A 15,857-nucleotide genomic window follows, 5' to 3' on the forward strand; every position below is an offset into this window, starting at 1 on the left:
TGGGGTTACATTCATTCTACCTCTCTCCCTGATGTGATTCAGGAATGACTGTTTCCTAGTAATGCACTATTACTTTATTTTATGTCTAAAATTTGGATAATACTATCAGGTTCACAACGTGAAATGAAACAACACATGTAACAATCTCAATACCTGTGCCTAGCAAATATGAAGGATGTAATAAAATTTGGGTCTCACAAATTAATTATACACGCATGTACACACGCACACACATATAGACATACAAGCAGATACAGAAAGTCACATATACTTACAAATATGAATTTAGACACAAAGCATGCATGCATACTTTTGGATAATAAGCATTCTTCATGAACTTCTTGATTTCAATTTTTTAAGAATAATGTAAAATATATATATATATATAATTAGAAATGTGTTTTTATGTGAAAGGAAGAGTGACAGGGAGATAGAGGAGAAAGAGAGAGCAAAAGATCTTTAACCAACTGGTTTACTCCCATGATGGCTGTGAAGGCCAGGATTGGGCAGGCCAAAGCCAGGAGCCTGGATCCCCATCCAGGTATCTCCTGTGAGTGACCAGGTGGGCCTGAGTACTTGAGTAATTGCCCATGCTTTCCCAGGAGTATTACTATGGAACTGGACAGGAAGCAGGGCAACCAGGGCTCAAAGTGGTGCTCTAAAATGGGATGCTGACATCACAGGCAGAAGCTTAACGTGCTGTACCACAACATCAGCTTCTAAACCAACTGTCCATGATCATGGTGACATACTTTCATGGTTATACTTTCCAGGAAGTCAATCTTAAAAAAAAAAAAAACAGTGATTCTCATTATTCAGAAGTCAATGAAAAAGCTCAATTTTTCAGGTCACAAGTCTACTAGCCCTCTATGGTACAACATGATGACTTTTCAGCATTCAAGGAAATAAAGAAGTACCATGCTAGATAACAATTATGAAACTGGAAATTAGTCATTTTCAGCTCTTTGCAAAGTTGTACACTATTTCCATTACAACTCCTTACATACTTCCTGTGTCTGAAGGGGCAGCTGGATCCCTCAGTTGAGAGGAAAAGACCTAAGCAAACTATCTTGCTTTTCTTCCCTTTGTGGTGAGAAGACACAGATGCACCATGGTACTGCTTGGTCAACTGTGGTTGCTTCCCAGTTGCTGTACTTCCCGTAACCTCCAGCAGCACGCCACCCTCCTCAACAACACAGATCTGCACACACTGCTATCTGCCAAGGCCAAACCCTAAGCAGCTTATTTTACGATCCGGTCTTTGCACCTGCTCGTGCCAGGAAGGTCCTTCTTAAGAGTCCCTGAAATGTCTACAGAAGTGTTTAAAGTTTTCATGGACTTCATTCTTGGGAAATCAGCCCTATTATTATTATTATTTCCAAAATCAATACTAATAAGAGACAACTTATGATAAACCCAACAGATACGGCAATCTGTGTTAAGCACGAGGGACTGAGCTTAAGTATGTCCTGACCATTGCCTTCAGGTGCTCCGTACTCCAGGAGGGAAAGCAACCACCCAGAGCTGCAGGAAACACAATGTGAGAGTTGCTATGGCAGCAGAAAGTCCCCAACACACTGGGCAAAATGAATGAGAGAATTACAGGCTCCACCATCGATGAGTAAAGAAAACATCACAGACAGAGCCAGTTTGGGAATAGAGTCCATTTTTGTGTGTTTATCTGCATGGTTTTTGTGCCTATAAAATAGATTCTTTGAACATTACATTCACAGGAAATGCGACAGTTTGTAGAAAGGGATTTTTATTGATTATTAAATCTGCATTTATTTGCGAGGCAATGAAACCATGAGCGAGGCAAAGACACAGACAGGGATCCACTGTGGTTCACTCCCTGAAACCAATGCTGCAGCTGGGACGGGGCTGAGCCTGAAGCTGGCAGCCTGGGCTCAAGTGTGCCCTCCAACAGGAGCGCCAGGGAGCCAATCCCTTGAGCAGTCAATGCTGTCTCCTCTGTGTTAACAGGCTGCTGCAGCAGGAACCCAAACTGGGCACTGAGTCCCAATAGACCAGTAAGGGACATGTGTGTGTTAACTGCTAGGCCTGCCTTACCTATCCCAGAAGGTACTGTTTTAAAAGTGGATGAAATCAGTGCTGGGGAAAAGCGGCATAGTTCTATGACCAATAGTACTGCTATGATTATTGTGAAAATTTTACACATGGCAATGTGGCAACATGGAGTGCTGGTGCTAGGGGAATTCAACACTCGACTCCTATTGAACATTTGATTATCTTCCCAAACTCTCATTTGGTCCAGTTGTAAAATCACTTCCAAATAAACAAGGAACAATAAATATGACTACAAATGTTCAAGGACAAGAAACATTCACACATATTGCAGTTTTTGAATGCTACATTTCTCAGTGTATCCAGAATACTTGCTTGACAATATATAACCGATTTGTGCCCTTTCTTCAAAGGCAGTGAACAACGTATACACCAAAGAACAAAGAACTATGGACCCTAAGTTAATAAAGTGAAATTTCTATATTTTTTAATGAGTATGCATGATAAGCTCAAGAGGATCCAAATTATCACAATAATTGTTCTTATAATCATGAAACCAGTCTCTGACGGAAAGAGTGAAAAATACATGATTACAAAAGAACTTTAGCTTAGCTTAAGTTACACTTTTAACATATTTTTCTAAGCTAACCCCACCCAAGGTTGAAAATCTTTATGAAAATAAGCAAATGAACCTCATTTTAACAGTTCATAATTGCTATGTTGGAAAATACACTCCCCTAATCATGAATTACGTTGCAACGACAACATGCCTTGGAAGTCATCTACTAATGGCATTAACGACAGAAAGCTTAACTTTTCCACTTACTATACATCCTGTTTTCCTTTAATTAGTGAAAAGTGCAGCACCACTTTTAAAAACAAACTCCCTTGATGCCATAACACATTAAGGAATTGGAGCAGCTGTGACAGATGTTTCCAATCAGCACAGTGACTCTGCTCATGTTCCCAGTCCTGGATCATGTTTGCTGAACTTGAGAGGTGGGGGTCTTAATTCCTAGAGCCCACTACATTCATATACCCAAGGGCCACACTTGAGAACATAGCAAAAGTATGTTTGCATTCTCAAGAGGAAGCCTATGTTGAAGGTCCCTTCTTCCCACAATGAGGAGGTTGCCACTCCTCTGAGGCTGCTCAGAACTTCATAGCCAGGACAGGTAATTTTCACCCATGTTTCTGTTCTTTTCTTTTTGCTTACGAAAGAGAACACTGTCACCTAAAAGAAAGCTCTGATTTATCTAAAATACGGATTAGCATGTGAAAGTACAACAGAATGAGGGCATGGTTAGAGCCACGTAGTGACACAAAGGCAAATCATCACAGCCAGTTTGCAGATCCTGTGAGATCACCAAGTGCCACCCAGGAACAGGCCCGTGACCTCTCTTGTTCTATACATTTTATACCTTATAATAAGACAAGACCCACTTTTTGTGGATTTAAGAAATATACCATCATGTGCAGAGACAAAAAAATTTTAAATGCAGAAGTAACCGCGATGAACATTTGAAATATTTCTTTTGAAGCATTTTTCACCTGTCTACTTAGAGTTAGGTAAAGAAAAAGTTTGCATTTTGTATTTTTTCAAATTTATAACATAAATTCACACACATAACTGTCTTGTAAAATTACTTAGTGTCTAAAAAATATACAAATGGACATTATTTCTGTAACTAACCCTCCCCTGAGACAATAAAGTCACATTTTAACTACTCTGCAACTTAAACAGACATTATGGAAAAATGAGAGTGTAACCATAATGTGTATCTCTATTTTAGTTTCTTTAAGTTGATTATATGAAATCCTATTATAAAGAATCTGAATATGTATTTGAACTTCTGAATATACACCATCAAGTTGTATTTCAAGTTCATCAAATTTTTCTATTCCCAATTTTAAATAAAATCACTTGTATTTGGTAAAGTGTTTTTAAGATAGAACGTTCACATTGTTAGTAATCAAAGAAATAGAAAGTAAAGTAAGTTGGAACAGTCTTTTTTATAGATTTCCCACTTTTATGATTTAGTTCCCTGAAGTCCCTGTGTTACACTTATATTGTCCTGTTGGGTTTAAGGATTTTTCCAATTCAAAGACCTGCAAGTGGTCCAATATCAATGCCACCAACCATCAGAGCTTTCTTCATCACCTCTTCAGACACTGACGCAGAGGCAGTACAAATGGGAAAAAAAAATACTTACAACTGCCAGTTACGTGCTGAGATTAGTAAGAGGGAAAGACGCGTACTTATGTGGAATTAAAGAGATGGTCCAAAATGCAATGAAATTAAAGACATTCTCAGTATGTTAAAATAACATCAAGTGCCAATTCAACCCTACTGATAGAGAAACCATTCCTTTTTGTTGCATACAAGCTTCTATTGCATAGTAACTGTTCAGTAAGTATTTGTCGGATGAATAGTGAAATGGAATGCAAACGGAGAGCCTCAGTTGAGAGTGGCTTTAGCTTTCATAGTAACTTCTAGCCAGGATTGAAAAGCCTCTGCTTGATCAGAAGTTGGTTACTCTCCTTCTCTCTCTTTCATCTTCTAAGACACATAGCTTGGTTGGCATGCATTGTTTTTAACCTGATCATAATGACGACTTTGTCCGTAAAGGACCGAAGCAGAAGTCCTTTGTGTTGCTGGTTCTCCAAGAACTGTGGTCCAAGCAACGGTTCTGTTTGCATCATTAGGGAACTTGAGAAAATGTATATCCTTGAGTCCCAGTCCAGATCAGGGCGGGGGTGAGACCTAGCAATCTGTCCTTTGAAAAATTCCTCCAGAAGTTTCTGGTGAAAAGGATTCAAGACCCATTGATACATACGGGTACTTCTCCCTGCACTGTTTCTCTTTCTCTCTTCCTCTCACTGGTGTGACCTATTTTCTAGGATCCCTGACTTTGGCAAGTTAACACGTCATCAGCATCATGATGAGTGTGCCCCAGCTCAAAAACACAACTTAGAAAATATCAGTTCACAGCACAGTAGCACTGCGGTGCCTGCTTTTTGACATTATAAAATAACTGGTCTGTACATTTTTTTTAAAAAAAAAAAAGTATCGCACAGAACCTAATCACGGGTCTCCTCATCTTAGAACATACCTAGAGTTACAATACTCCGCCACCAGGCTTGTTATGGGAGCTGTGGAATCAAAGAAAGGTTATGTTTATGTGATGAATCTATTGCCAATATGCAAAGAGAGAATGCAAACTATTACCACGGAACTCCAATACAGAGTGTCACATTGAGTCCTCAAAATATTGTTTTGTCACTCAGTCTGTCTTCCCAGAGAAAAATAACCTGAGGTCTAAGTGGTATGATTACTATCATGGTCCATTTATTGATCATGCTGATGGCTGGAGGAAGCCAACCATACAATTTTGGTGGCCCGATGTTCCTGTTAGTAGCTACACAGAGATTCAGTGTCAGTTTCAACACCTGCAAAATAATTATGATATTAGTTTCCTGTTCTCCCTGAAAAAGCCATTTTTAGATCCTGTCAACGGAAGATTCCGGGTTCCATGGAGACGTGTACCACATAAGTACAAAGCATTATTTTCACTCTGCAAATTACTGTGAAGACTGTTAAAATGAAGCGTACCATGTGAAATATGAATAGCTTTCATACATTGATAGGCATTTTACACCTTAGTTAATAGCAATGCATCATGTTATAATCGGAGACATCTAGTAATTCCTCAGTATTTAATAGCTCTAAAATCCCACCCAATCATCCTACAGACATATGATCCTCTTCTCAAAATATGAAATTAATGGCAAGGACATAAAACTGCTACATGTGAGCTACATTATGAAAATAACAAAAGCTGATGGGACACTGCCCCATAGATGAGCCTCGGCAGATATTCAAGGATAGAAAGAAAGCAGCAAGTTAAACTTCGTGTGAAGAATGACCAAACACCTTTTCCCTCGCAGTAGGGCGGCAGACACAGCCCACCTGCCTCTTGTTATATACCTGTGTGTCAGGAACAGTATTTGGTCTGTTAAAACACTGGCTGGCACGCCTACCACAGCCCAGCTCAGTACCTGCTCTAATTCTAGAACAGGCTGTTTTGTTTTTTAATGACACAGTTCCATAGGCTCAGGGATATCCTTTTCAGCCCTGCTCACTGCCTGTCCCCCTGCTGTTCTTCCCATGTTATGACAGTACATAGTCCTTCCTTTAGCAACACTCACAAGTCCATCATTTCGCTATTTAAGTGTATTCTGACGCTGCAGGTGCAGACAATATCAGAAAATCCAGCATCCTGTTGTCCAGATACATTCCAGCTTTCCTGGAGGTCCATCTTTGATTCGGGAGCAGAGATGCATACTACAGTGTTTATCCACATGCCAGGTGAATCCCTCGATGCCGATTTCCTGCTCATGTGTACCTTAAGAGGCAGTAGGTGATACCTGCATTGGGCACGTGGGCTGAGGTCTTAGCTACAGCCACTAACAGTATTTGCAAAGTAAACCACACTACGGGAGCTTACTGCCTGTCTTCCCAAGTAAGTCAAACTTTAAAAAAAAATTTAAACATAATACTTGAAATAATATAAATGAGAGTTAATTTTACACTGAGAATTGTATCCCTAATTAATATTGATACCTGTGTGGCTTTAGGAAACAGTGCTGTAACACGGTAATACTGTGGAGTTGCAGGCATGGGGTGAGGGCTTTGGCCACGTGCCTCACTTCTCCGTATTGTTTTGAGTGAGTTATCTCATTTCTTCTAATCTCAGTTTTCTCAGGTGAAGTAGGAAGCATATTATCATTATAACATTGTTGTGTTAAAGTATAGCTATTATAGGATGATCTAAATTACAAAACATAGTAACTTTAGCAAGATATTGTTCACTGCACAAATAAGCAATAATGACAGTTATTAGTTAAGTATATTTGTAATTCAAATAAACCATAAAGAGACACTTCTAAAATTTCTTTATCTTATTTCTATTACTAGTTCATGATCTCTTAGGCATCACTGGGTTCCACGGTACTCTGAAGTGAACAGAACTATGAAATTCATTCATTCTTCAATTCCTTTTTAAATTATGTTTTTAAAGATTTATTTATTTTTATTCAAAAGTCAGATATACAGAGAGGAGGAGAGACAGAGGGGAAGATATTCAGTCCACTGATTCACTCCACAAGTGGATGCAATGGCCAGAGATGAGCCGATTCGAATCCAGGAGGCAGGATCCAGGAGGCAGGAGCCAGGAGGCAGGAGGCAGGAGGCAGGAGCTTCCTCCTCCGGGCCTCCCATGTGGGTGCAGGGTCCCAAGGCTTTGGGCCGTCCTCTCCTGTTTTCCCAGGCCACAACCAAGGAGCTGGATGGGAAGCGGGGCCACTGGGACATTCTACCAGGCTACCACACCAGGCCCTCCTTTTCAATTATTAGTCCAGAAAATACCTATTTTATAGCCTAAGTCTACCACTCACAGAAACTAAAGGTGCTTGTGTGTGGATGTAAGGGATGCACTTAAAAATTAAAGGATGATTTCACATATTTAAAACTTAACTATACATTTTTTATCAGCCTTTCAGAAGAAAATTGGAATCCATATTTTTGCAATCCAGCTAAAGCCAGTTATGTGCTACAAAGCTATTATTGCAAAATTTCAGCAATGATACAAATAGTCTATATCTATCTAAGTTTTACATATTTTATGTGTTATTCAGGAAAATTGACAATCTTGGATACAAGTAATATTTATGAATTGGAGCTAAAATAAAAAGAACAGATCTCATACATATGAAATTTTCCAAAATACCAATGTAACCATTTGGGGATAGATAGTTTCACTGGAACCATGTGTATTAACTTACTTTATATAGAATGCTTCCTACACATTAACTCTTACATACAAATTAGTATATTGAAGATCTATTTGTGGACTTGAAAAGATCAAAAGATTTGCATGAAAGTATTCATAACTATGATGTCAGTGCATTTACGGAAACAGAAGTATAATCATTGGCCTCCTAAAGTTTTAGTAAAGGATCATAATTTGGAATTGAACTTGTAGTTGTCTTGTTCTACTTCTGTCTGATAAAAGCACCTTTTCTACAGAGTTTTCTTTGCAACCTGGCCTTCCAGGAATAAGGAACCTAACATTCTGAGCACTTTATATGTGAGAACTATTGCCTTAAGCCATTTCATATAGTATCTTTTAATCTACATGTACACACTTTGTGATAAGTACTATTACTATGAGGAGTCAGATGGGATAATAGGCAGTTAGGGTCTCTCTGATCCCTGGTAAAGTTGTTTTTATATTGTAAAATCCTGCTTCTCCCCATTTCTTACCCTTCCAGGAGCTCATTTCCCACTTCAGGGAGAACACAGGACACAACAAACGCATCATCTGTTACAGTTGTTGTCATAACAAACGCAAGAAGCAGGTGCCCACAGGAATCCCATCTCTGCATCACTGTCAAAGGGATGGTGCCTGAGTTTTCAGCAAAACCTAAAAATAGGAAGAAGGAAGGGAGAGTGAGGGGCAAGGGGGAAAAGGCCATCATTAAATTCCCCCAAATTGGGGCTGGCACAATGGTTCAATTGCTTAGTCTTCTGCCTTGCAGTGCTGGTACCCCATCTGGATGCAGGCTTGTGTCCTGGCTGTTCCACTTCCATTCCAACTCGTTGCTTGTGGCCTGGGAAAGCAGCAAAGGATGGCCCAAAACTTTGGGACCCTGCACCCACTTGAGAGACCTGGATGGGTGGGGCTATAATTAATCTTTCTTGGATCATTCCATTTTTAGTTACATGGTGCTGAGGCAAGCACCATTAGGACGTACTGTAAAAGTTATGAAGCGAAAGGACACTAACGAATCTATCATGGGACTTCACAGACACTTTTAAATTTATTGAAACTTCTAAGACTTCAATTGAAGGAGGGAGGGAATATTTCTACTTAATTATTATGATGGATTTTCAACAGCTTAATGTTCCTTTAAGAGAAATGGTGCTGGTACCCAAACTGCATCATTATTTCTTTTTTTAACCGTGAAAGATCAATATGGGATCTGGTTTTAAAATGTTTATTACGAGAATTTCAATGCCCTTATGTGACATTAGAAAAGCTACCTTCAGACTATTTTAATTAATTTTTTATATCCAATAGATCACTTCAAAAATATTTTATTGTTAGGGGCCCAGCACGGTAGCCTAGTGGCTAAAGTCTTCGCCTTGCATGAACCAAGATCCCATATGGGCTTGGGTTTGTGTCCTGGCTGCTCCACTTATCTTCTAGCTCCCTGCTTGTAACCTGGGAAAGCAGTAGAGGATGGGCCAAAGACTTGGGACCCTGCATCCACACAGGAGGCCCTGGAAGAAGCTCCTGGTTCCTGGCTTTGGATCGGCTCAGTTCTAGCTATTGTGGCCATTTGGGGAGTGAAGCAGCAGACAGAACATCTTTGTCTCTCCTTCTTTGTGTAAATCTGAACTGCCAACAAAATAAATAAATCGATCTTTAAAAATTCTTCAAAGTTGCATCTATGACCTACATGAAATAGGTTCTCTCTATATAACGGATGAAGCAATCTCTGGCCAGGCTGTTCCTGAAATTTTGCAGAGCTCAGTGAGAATCCTTAATGTAAGACAGAAAGAAATAGGCCAACTCCATGAGGCTTCCCTCCACGATCTGCAATTGGGACATTAGAAGGTTGGCATAGTCTATCCTCAAGATGAAGCAAATTCCAGGGTATTGCCCCTCTTCATAAGATTATTCTTGAAAATAAAATCTTATTATACATCCATGACATGTATAATTGCCAACAATTTTCAGACCATTTAAAAAACATGCAAATGTGCTCCAAAAAACATTCTGAAATATTATGCAAAAGCCTATAAATTAACATTCATGTTGCAATCTCTCAAACCATTATTTGTTTCCTGGTTTCCATTCATCAGCAACGAACTGATGAATCATCATTTTGAAAGAACAACATTAATATAAACATACAATGTGGAAGTCACTTTTAATTTGGAATAAGCTCCCCTTCAACACAAGCCAACATCCTGAAAGGGATCGCAAAGTCAGTAACATGAATCATTTCCAGGTCACAAAAAATGGATGATGAGCATAGTTTATTCTTTTTATCAAAAAAGAGTTTTGGAGTATGGTTTCCAGTTGCATTTTGCTTCTGCTTTGGTCTGACTGCCACAGCAACTATAGGCAGGAGCTGAACTCCCACAAAACTATAGTAAGGCTAATTTGTGTGCTAACACTTTCGTATGGCTAGTAAATGACGTCATCAATATTCGCAGGTGCCTTTCTAAAATAAAGAATAAAGGGAGACAGGCAGGAAGGAAGGGAAAGAAGGAAGAAAAAGGAGAGAGAGAGAGAGAGAGAGAGAGAGAGAGAGAGAGAGAGATACAGGGAGGAAGAAAGACAAGAAAAAGCAAAGACAGTCCTACCTCCAGTAGAATATAGACTAACAAAAGTTCAGGGAGATTAACCCAACACACCCAGAGTCACACAATGGTTAAAACACATTCAAGGCCAGGCCAAGTTTCATCCGCTCCTCAAATCCCAAGGATTGAAAGAGCAGTATATTGCATGTCATGAAATGTTCGTGGTAGAATCATTTCTAAAAATAAAAGCTGGCATCGTTCAACGAATACTGTAAGATTGATTTGATATTGTTATGATTTATGTAGTTTAATATATAACTATATGAAAGTAAAAAATTGCACACATGAAGGTAAAAGGAGCTCGCCAATGTTTCCTTCATAAAGAACATTGTCAGAAAGCCAGTAGAGGAGTACGATTTAAAGAATGGTTTATCAGAGAGAATAATGGCTTTTTTAATGCTAATGGTGATTTTTACAGCTACAGCTGAATATCTGCCTTTCCCTTGAGGTCCTAATTGTCAAAGTATGTACTAGTTTTTGTTTGTTTGTTTGCTTTTTTTTTTTTTTTACTGTCTGCCTTATTTTGTTGAGTATAATATCTTCCAGATCCATCCATACTGTCAGGAGCTCTACTTTAAAAAAAAAAAAAATTATTGCAAAGTCAGATCTACAGAAAGGAGGAGAGACAGAGAGGAAGATCTTCTGTCCAATGATTCACTCCCCAAGTGACCATAAGAGCCAGAGCTGAGCCGATCTGCCAGGAGCCAGGAGCCTCTTCCGGGTCTCCCATGTGGGTACAGGGTCCCAAGACTGCCCTCCCAGGCCACAAGCAGGCAGCTGGATGGGAAGTGGGGCTGCCGAGATTAGAACCAGCGGCCCTATGGGTTCCCAGCACGTTCAAGGCGAGGACCCCAGCCACTAGGGTACCGCACCGGGCCCCTCTCTACTTTTTAAAATGGCTGAATTTAGACACATCAGGTCTCAAGTGGAGGGCTTGAGAGCTGCGGGACAAAGATTCCAAGTAGCAGGTCGGTAAAATGGACACATCTAGAGATCCAAAGGCCACGGTTAATAAGGTGGTACTATATCAGACACTCCTGTTAAAACTGTGATTTTTGCTGCTTCTGTTACAGGAAAAACAGCAACTCTATGGGTTCATCCACATGTTATTGTAGACAGTTTTACTATGTGTATCCTGTAATATCGCATTGCAGACTCCAAAGATACAGAAAACATTTACTTAAAAAAGCAATTGGATCTGAAACTGAAATTCATACTATTTGGGTTCCTTACTATAGAAGAATCAAAAGTTCATTTAGTTCAGAAACTGCATTTCGAGGGTTTTCAAGTCATCTTTTTGCCTTCCAAGATGTGTGAAATTGAGACTGTTCTATATTGTCGCATTCTACTGTGGAGTTCATTGTGAATTCCACAGAAATGCAGTTTAAAAAAGAATTGAGCATATGAGATTCTGCCACACTGGCTCACAGGGTGTAGAGAATGTCATTAAATATTTTGTGCACTTTCCTGGGTATGTCTAGGGATTCACTTTACATGGAGACAAAGGAAGAGAAAAAGAAAAATAGCTACTGCGTGAGTCACCCAGATTTGAATGATGACATTATTGGAAGTGTTGCTTTAAACTTGTGATCAATGGCATCAGTCTTTTTTGGTTAAATCAAAAGTGATTGTTTTGGGGCCCAGCGAGATAGCCTAGTGGCTAAAGTCCTCGCCAGGATCCCATGTGGGCGCTGTTTCTAACCTCAGCAGTCCCGCTTCCCATCCAGCTCCATGCTTGTGGCCTGAGAAGACCCAAAGCCTTGGAACCCTGCACCTGCTTGGGAGAGACAGAAGAGGCTCCTGGCTCCTGGCTTCAGATCGGCTCAGCTCCAGGCATTGCAGCCACTTGAGGAGTAAATCATTGAATGGAAGATCTTCCTCTCTGTCTCTCCTCCTTTCTGTAGATCTGACTTTGCAATAAAAATAAACAAATCTTTTTTTTTTTTTAAGTATTTGGCATCACCAAAATACCTCATACCCCTTAATGTAACTTGGAACTACTTTTTTTGCTCTTGTGAATCTAAGAGCCAAGAGTTCTTCAAACCAACCCAAGCAATATGACAGCCGTGCAGGTGCACCTGAGACGAGAGATTTCTTTCCTTTGTGCAAAGGGCAGTGCTTCCTTGATTCTTCAGCAATACTCAGACATGAAAACTACTCCAATCCCACAGCCGTGGAAGTATGTGTTTTCACCACACGCCAGCACATTGCACTGTGGATTACGTTCACTGGGTAGATAACCTTCAAGATTTCCTGTACCACCATGCATTTTCCACAAAATTCAGTGCAAAGAGGAACATGGGTACTTATTTTGTTGTATTAGCTTGCTCTTCATAGCATTATTTATTCTTTCGTTTCATGTTACTGAACCCAGCAGACTCTTCTGGGTCCCCCACATGGGTACAGGGTCCCAAGGCTTTGGGTCATGCTCTACTGCTTTCCCAAGCCATAGGCGGGGAGCTGGATGGGAAGCGGGGCTGCCAGGACAGGAACCGGTGCCCATATGGGATCCTGACGCATTCAAGGTAAGGACTTTAGCCACTAGGCTACCACTCTGGGATCATATTGTCCTTGTTGAACTGTTACCTTTAAGGAGAAATCTTTGTTCAGTAGAGAAGAATTCCAATTAGGAATTCCATATAGAGGGCATGCCTTTCCTCTCTCTGGCCCCTCTCTTGCTTTCAGTACCTTATTCACCTTTCACGATATCTCTATGAAGATTCCAAGGCAATATAATAGATACATTAATGAGGCAGAAGTTTCAGATCTTCTACTTCAACTTTGACGGGGGGGAAAAAGGATCTTTGAAAAGCAAAAGGTTGAACCTTCTGCATTTTAACTCTTTGCAAGAGTAATTTCCCCATAGCAAGAAAGATTATACTTTGAGCATTCTAAAACCTCAATGAAAGAAATATCCATTGGAGCGAAATGTGTCCCTTACAAAATCGCAGCTTAAGGCATGGTCTATTATGTGCCCCATATCCTTTACAAAAAGCTACCAAAATAAATTTTATCTCTAAGTCAAAGTCACAGTTCTTTTTTTTTCTATATAGAATACTTAGATGCCTTTTCTGATTACACAATGAAAAATATACACCCTAAGAAAATTATCTCAGTGTTTTTGTCAGGGGAATTATACTCATATTTAGCGTTCATCTATGTGTAATTAAGTCAACTCAAGTGACAAACAATATATATTATTTTGCTTCTCTTGGATTATTGGTTTATTTTACTTTTTCTTACCTTTAAATCACTACTCTAGGTAGAAATATTCAGGCGAAAGGACTCCTTTTATTTCTGTCTTTACTAAACATAATGTAAATATAGACCCTGGCATATATTTATTATGTACAATTTGATAAGTTTGAAGATATGCTTAGGCCAAAATCCCAAAAGTGCAATCAAGGTAATAAATGTTCATCCCCTCTAAAAGATTTTTTGGTGCCCCTCTGCTTTTATTATAGTAAAAAATAATATGGAAATATGAAATGCTTCATAAATTTTTGTGGCATCCTTGTACAAGGGCTATATTAATCTTTTTGTATCATTCCAATTTTAGTTACATGATGCTGAGGCAAGCACCATCAGAGTGTACTTTAAAAGTTATGAAATGAAAGGACACCAATAAATCTATCATGGGACTTCACAGACACTTTTAAATTTATCGAAATGTCTAAGATGTCAGTTGACAGAGGCAGAAAATATCGTACTGAAATCTCATGGATTTTTACCAGCCTAATGTTCTTTTAAGTTAAATGCCATTGGTACCCAAACTGCATTGTTATTTCTCTTTTAATTGTGAAAGTAATATAGGAGCTGGTGTAACAATGTTTATTATGAGTACTCCAAAACCCTTCATTTTAGCAGTCTTATACCCCATAGTCAATCATGTGACATACTCAATTATGTGACATTACAAAAAATATCTTCAAATTATTTTAATTTTTACATCCAATAGGTCACTTCGAAAATATTTTGTTGCCAGAAAATAGATTATAAAATCAAATAAATACCTGAAGATGAAAATTCATTCAGCACTTCACAAAAAGTTTGTTCACCAGCTCATTCATCTCTCTATGACACCTGCCGTGTCTGAGTATGTGTCAATGATAGAATGCATAGATGCTTAGAGTTGGTGTGATGGCTCAGTTGGCTCATCCTCCACTTTCAAGCACTGGGATCCCATATGAGCACCAGCTTAGACCCTGGCTGCTTCCACTTCCATCCAGGTCCCTACATGTGGCCTGAGAAAGGAGTGGAATGGCCCAAAGCCTTGGGACCCTGCATCCATGTTTGAAACCCGGAGGAACCGCCTGGCTTCTGGCTTCATGTCGACTCAATTACAGCTCTGGCAGCCGCTGGGTAGTGAATCAGCAGATGGAAGATCTGTTTTCTGTTTGTCTTCTTCTCTCCATTCATCTGCCTTTCCCATTCAAATAAACAAGGAAGTAAATCCTCAAATTACGGAATCTTAGATATAGGAGCCACTTCAGAACTAACTAAATAAATTTTAGTAGTTATCAAGATAAGCAAAAGTAATTAATCTCCTCATAGTATACAGATTATTAAACATTCTGAAAGTAAATAAACTGGGTTTCCTGGGATGGATGCAAACAAAATGGCTCCCAAGTGTATATGAGATAATGTGAAATTATGTGAACTGGAATGTTACTAACTGGGTGCATAAAAATTCAAAGTCAAACAAAAATACAGCCACCAGATAATCCACTGAAATAAAGCATAATCAATCAATTATAAACACTTCAATACGATTTTTGGAACTGCATCACTCTATGAATAATGAAATGGGATGTATTTGTTCCGAAGGTGCTTCCCAAGCCTTTTGGGGGAGATATAACACATTAATAGGACATGAAGCAACAGCAGTACAAGCTAAGAATCAAAGAATCAGCACAAAATTATTTCTGGGACTACCAGTGCCAGAGGATGAGTGGCATGTATTATGGGCGAGGTAAGATTTCAAGCAAGCTTATATAGGGTGCAGATATAAAAAAAAAAAAAAACAATAGGCTGAACACGGTTGCAGAGTTAAAGCAGATAATCTGCTAGCAATACAAACACCTCTTTATTTAACACATATTGTTAGAGACTGAAATGTAGGCTCCCTCCTCCCCATTCCCCATTCACATATTGAAATCCTAGCCTTTACTTCCTGAGAATGGGATCCTACTTGGAAAAAAAAAAAAGTTCATTTTACATACAGTTGGTTAACATGAGGTCATAGTAGGGTTACATCAATTCATTATTCTCAATATCCTCATTAAAAGGAGAGATGCAGGGTTGGGTATGTAGCCTAGCAAATTAAAAGGCTGTCTGGTACACCCATGATACAACTGGGATGGCTGGGGATTGAGTCCCAGAATCACTTCCGGTTCAT

General features: G+C 39.3%; 1 protein-coding gene and 1 non-coding gene across 2 annotated transcripts in view; both read right to left on the reverse strand.

The window, feature by feature from the left end:
* The window catches only part of MAGI2 (membrane associated guanylate kinase, WW and PDZ domain containing 2), a 902,006-nt gene that overhangs the window by 823,912 nt on the left and 62,237 nt on the right, over positions 1-15,857 (reverse strand). The gene's annotated exons all lie outside the window — the stretch shown is intronic.
* On the reverse strand, positions 13,937-14,043 carry LOC118759896 (U6 spliceosomal RNA). Its single transcript, XR_004996451.2, has one exon. It is a non-coding gene; the product is annotated as a U6 spliceosomal RNA (small nuclear RNA).

Source organism: Ochotona princeps, chromosome 32 (assembly GCF_030435755.1).
Source record: "Ochotona princeps isolate mOchPri1 chromosome 32, mOchPri1.hap1, whole genome shotgun sequence".
Classification (NCBI taxonomy): Eukaryota; Metazoa; Chordata; class Mammalia; order Lagomorpha; family Ochotonidae; genus Ochotona; species Ochotona princeps.